The sequence below is a fragment of the Pan troglodytes genome, chromosome 23 (assembly GCF_028858775.2).
Source record: "Pan troglodytes isolate AG18354 chromosome 23, NHGRI_mPanTro3-v2.0_pri, whole genome shotgun sequence".
Classification (NCBI taxonomy): domain Eukaryota; kingdom Metazoa; phylum Chordata; class Mammalia; order Primates; family Hominidae; genus Pan; species Pan troglodytes.
This window is the reverse complement of record NC_086016.1, coordinates 1,211,935-1,217,521: the sequence shown is the minus strand read 5'-3', so window position 1 is coordinate 1,217,521 and position 5,587 is coordinate 1,211,935. Positions and strand designations below refer to the sequence as shown.

Genomic DNA, 5,587 nt, shown 5'->3' with positions numbered 1-5,587 from the left:
CTGGCTCTGGCTCTCGCTATCTCCCGCCCTCTCTTTTTTTGCAAAATAAGCTCAAGTACATCTAATCTAATCCCTCACCAAGGCCCGAATTCTTAACTTCTGACATCCCAGATTTGATCTCCCTACAGAATGCTGTACAGAACTGGCGAGTTGATTTCTGGACTTGGATACCTCATAGAAACTACATAGGAATAAAGATCCAATCCTAAAATCTGGTGTGGCTTCTCCCTCGACTGTCTCGAAAAATCGTACCTCTGTTCCCCTAGGATGCCGGAAGAGTTTTCTCCATGTGCATCTGCCCGTGTCCTAAGTGATCTGTGACCGAGCCCTGTCCGTTCTGTCTCAAATATGTATGTGCAAACACTTCTCTCCATTTCCACAACTACCCACGGCCCCTTGTGGAACCACTGGCTCTTTGAAAAAAATCCCAGAAGTGGTTTTGGCTTTTTGGCTAGGAGGCCTAAGCCTGCTGAGAACTTTCCTGCCCAGGATCCTGTGTGAACAAAAGTGCCTCTGCTGGGAGCTGGGATCGTCGGGACCATGCTTGCTAGCGCTGGATGAGTCTCTGGAAGGACGCACGGGACTCCGCAAAGCTGACCTGTCCCACCGAGGTCAAATGGATACCTCTGCATTGGCCCGAGGCCTCCGAAGTACATCACCGTCACCAACCGTCACCGTCAGCATCCTTGTGAGCCTGCCCAAGACCCCGCCTCCGGGGAGACTCTTGGGAGCCCGGCCTTCATCGGCTAAAGTCCAAAGGGATGGTGACTTCCACCCACAAGGTCCCCACTGAACGGCGAAGATGTGGAGCGTAGGTCAGAGAGGGGACCGGGAGGGGAGACGTCCTGACCGGCGATGAGTTCCCTAGGCTCTGGCCACCCCACCCATGCCCCACGTCCCACGTCCCGGGCACCCGCGGGACACCGCCGCTTGATCCCCTCCTCTGTCCACAGCCGGCCCCACCCCACCACGCAACCCACGCACACACGCTGGAGGTTCCAAAAGCACACGGTGTGAATAGAGCCTGACGGAGCGAGAGCCCATTTCACGAGGTGGGAGGGGTGGGGGTGGGGTGGGTTGGGGGTTGTGGGGTCTGTGGAGAGCCCGATTCTCCCTCTTGGGTGGCTACAGGCCAGAAATGAATATCGCTTCTTGGGCGGAGGGGCTTCCTTAGGCCATCACCGCTTGCGGGACTACCTCTCAAACCCTCCCTTGAGGCCACAAAATAGATTCCACCCCACCCATCGACGTTTCCCCCCGGGTGCTGGATGTATCCTGTCAAGAGACCTGAGCCTGACACCATCGAATTAAACACCTTTACTGGCTTGGTGGGTTTGTTTGTTTCTGAGATGGAGTCTTGCTCTGTCCCCCAGGCTGGAGTGCAGCGGCGTGATCTCAGCTCACTGGAACCTCTGCCTCCTGGGTTCAAGTGATTCTCCTGTCTCAGCGCCACCATGGCCGGCTCATATTTTTTTTTTTTTTTTTTTTTTTTTTTTTTTTTTTTTTTTTTTTTTTTTAGTAGACACGGGGTTTCACCCTCTTTCATTGGTTTTCACTGGAGATTCCAGATTCGAACCACACCTCATTCTGTGCCACAGAGAGACTTCTTCTTCTTCTTCTTCTTCTTTTTTTTAAGTGCAACGCAACATGTCTGCCTTATTTGAGTGGCTTCCTATATCATTATAATTGTGTTATAGATGAAGAAAAGGTATTAAACACTGTGCTAATGATAGCGAAAGTGAAGACAAAAGAAAGGCTATCCATTTTGTGGTTAGAATAAAGTTGCTCAGTATTTAGAGCTACCTAAATACGTCAGCATTTACACTCTTCCTAGTCAAAGCTGGCCGATCTGAATAATCCTCCTTGAAACACAATTTTTGATAGGGTTAAGATTTTTTTAAGAATGCGACTCCTGCAAAAGAGCTGAACAGACAATACACATTTAAAAACATCACAACACAAGGATCAACCAGACTTGGGAAAAAATCGAAAACGACACAAGTCTTATGAAGAACTGAGTTCTTAAAATAGGACGGAGAACATAGCCATCGGAAGAGAAGGCAGTATTGGCAAGTTGATTGTGACGTTGGTCAGCAGTAGCTGGCACTATCTTTTTGGCCATCTTTCGGGCCACGTAACTACTACAGCAAAATGAGATATGATCCATTGAACAACATATTCGCAAATCAAAAAATGTTTCCGTAATATAATGCTTCAGATTTAGAAGCAAATCAAATGATAGAACGCCACTGCTGTAATAAGTCACCCCAAAGACCACCGTATCTGACAAAATAACTACCACAGGGTTATGACTTCAGAATTATACTTTCTCTTGATATTTACTTATGTATGTATTTATTTTTTTAATGTATTTCTCTTGAGACGGCGTCTCGCTCTGTCGCCCAGGCTGGAGTGCAATGGTGTGATCTCGGCTCACTGCAACCGCCACCTCTCCGGGTTCAAGCGATTCTCCTGCCTCAGCCTCCCGAGTAGCTGGGACTACAGGTGCCCACCACCACGCCCAGCTAATCTTTATACTTTTAATAGAGACGGGGTTTCACCGTGTTGGCCCGGATGGTCTCGATCTCTTGACCTCGTGACCCGCCCGCCTCGGCCTCCCAAAGTGCTGGGATGACAGGCGTGAGCCACTGCGCCCGGCCTTCTCTTGACGTTTAAACTATGAAGTCAGTCCAGAAAAATGCAATCAATGTCAACGGTGAGTATGCTGTTGAGGCAGAGGGAGGACCACACTTTCTCATGTCTTATTCAGTTGATCACAATAGGACCTAGGTAGTAATTTCCTATGTGCCCACTTATACACGAGTACAAAAGAGTAAAACAGAGAGACCGCTACATGAAAGGGTACGTGAAGTTCTTCATAGTAACTCCGTAAACTGGAACACTGTCAAAAAGCAGCAGCTCGTGAGTTGTTTCCATCTATTTTTCTATTCTCCAATAAGTGAACTATGCTATTCCTTTCCAATCTCCCAAGCGCTCCTTGTCCCCATCACCACTTCGGTGCTCGAAGAAAAAGTAACAAATCAAGTCACACAACTAAAGAAACACATACACGAACCAAAGACAACTACAGCGTCTGCAAAAGTTTGCTAGAAGACTGAAACTGTTGAGTATAAGGATCTGGTATTCTAGGATCATGAGTTCATTTCAGAGTTTGTTCAAGACATACGTTTCATAAGGAAACATCTTAGTTAGAAGTTATTCAGCACTATGTACCATCCCTAAGTATTTTTAACCAAATTCGTGACAATAAAGAGCTATCTAACCAGAAAAACTAGCGAGTACCGGCACCATCCATAGGGCTTTGTCTTTACACTTCATTACCACTTACCATGCCTTACAATGTCTGGGATTGACCCTGATAGCATTTCGAAAACAAGCTGATGCTTTGTCCAATTCTTCAGTGAAGACAAGCTCACGCCCTAATGCACTATAGGCATAAGCATCATTTGGATCCACTTCGAGAGTTCTCTGGAAGAATTGAATCGCAATATCGTGTTCCCGTGGCAGACCGAAACAGTTCCCTGCAGCACACCAGGCCTCTGGCTGGCGAAGTTTTATCCCTGTCTGTGAAGTCTTTGGACAGAACTGAAAGAGCAACATCTTTCGGAGGATGCCAAAGTGTTGTAGAGCAGATCTCCATGCCTTCGACTCTGTAATTCTCAATCCTTCTAACCTCTGAGAATTTTCTTTCAGCTTGCGTGGACTCTGAAAGTTTAAAATAGGCCCTTCCAATTTGGCACAGTACCCAACCGGTATTGCGGTGGTGAGAAGCTAGATGGCTCAAGATACTGACTGACAGCTTCTTTGCCGTGGTGAGAACACAAAGCTAAATAACCTTTCCCCCTTTCACGAGGAAGGCTCATCAAGCCTTCCGCTGCTGCTGCTTTTTGTAGATTAAAAGCCTGAATCTGAGGCGCGATTGCGGCTATTTTCCCTTCTGGAATGATGGAAGAGTCCAATTTTGTCACTTCCATGGCTATCACTTATGTTCGGTGGAGTTATTCCTCCTTTATTAGCTTTACTTTTTGTTTTTCTGTTTGGGATTTTAGGTGGAAACTTCCCTTTTAATTTTCTCCTATTCTCCTCGGTTGTGGAGCTGTCACTAGTCAAGAGTCGTGAATTTCTTCGAGGCGGTGCATTTGGGGGAGATGCCATAGTGGGGCTCAATACCTGAGGTGTTGCCCTTGTCGGCGCACCAGAACTTTGTGTTTTTGCAAGAATTGGGGTTACCTTTCGGCTCTTTCCCCTCTGCGAGAAGACAGACTGTGTTCCGGTTTGGCCGATTCTGGCAACAGACTTTTTTGAAGGGGCTCCGGTGGATGGCACGTCAACGACAGAAGGTGTCTAATACCAGTGCAGTTTTGTCCATAGGATCCGTCTCCGGGACTTGGGGCTTCTAATGGCAAAATGCCAACGCTTGGGGCTCATGGACTAACTGCTGCTGGTCCTCCTAATACACTTCGACCAGTTTTTGGTTTATGTTGAACCTGTTTAGATCATATGGAAGTTCCTGTTCCCAGTGGGACAGTATCAGGTGAAAGGACAGCTGAATCGATAGAAGACACTGGGGAGTCTGTATTCAAGGAGTACTTTGAATTGGAAGATTCTCAATTCAATCCGTTTAATTCAACGGTGTCCTGGGGTGTTTCCGTAAGAACGGTCTCAGGCTGTCTGTGACATAAACTAGGACGAGGTCCCAGTGTTTTGGCGCAACACTTGGACAGGCAGTTGCTAAAGCTCTCTAGAGATGTGAATCAAAATGTTTGGTCAGGATCTGGCTTTTCCCCCCTGTTTCACATCATGATTCAAAGGGACACCGGAGGAAAGGATTTCAACGAAGGCTCTTTTGGTCACATTCTGATCCTTTGGTAAGCCGATCTGCCTTGCAATATACATGTCCCAACGATGGACGGGGAAAGCGAGCTGAATCAGCAAACTCAGGAACAATAATATCATCATGGCTTTTCTGCTTATGAAACACTCCACCCGATAAGATTTGATCCCCTTCTGCAAGCTTGCTGAGATCAACACAACATTTCGCAAGCAGGTATTTGCATTGCGGTGTAGTACAACTGTGTCCTTTCCAGAGTCTATATGTTTTATAGGCCTTTCCTGAGCGGTAAGAAGAGGTTGCCAGTAAAAACAAGGCTTCTTCTGAGTGTACTTCTGCATAGAGGCGTTCTGCGAGGAAAACCGCATCTCGGTAGGCATAGTGGCTTAGTGCTTGCCATATAGCAGCCTGGACGGGTCCCTGCAGCACCGCCATCCTCGAGGCTCAGGCCCACTTTCTGCAGTGCCTCAGGCACCGCCCCCCCACCCCCCCACCCCCCACCCCCATAGCGGCTCCGGCCCGGCCAGCCCCGGCTCATTTAAAGTCACCAGCGACCGTTACCGACCGTTTACCGTGGGATGGGGGAGTCCGAGCCAGAATGACTTCTTTATCCTGCCGACTCTGGAAAGCCCGGCCCCTTGTGATCCATTGCAAACCGAGAGTCACCTCGTGTTTAGAACACGGATCCACTCCCAAGTTCAGTGGGGGGATGTGAGGGATGTGGCAGGTAGGACG

The 5,587-nt window shown here is 48.0% G+C and overlaps 1 pseudogene; it reads right to left on the bottom strand.

Moving 5' to 3' along the window:
• Positions 1-1,459: 1,459 nt before the first annotated feature.
• On the bottom strand, positions 1,460-5,347 carry LOC134809734 (cell division cycle protein 27 homolog; annotated as a pseudogene).
• Positions 5,348-5,587: the final 240 nt, after the last annotated feature.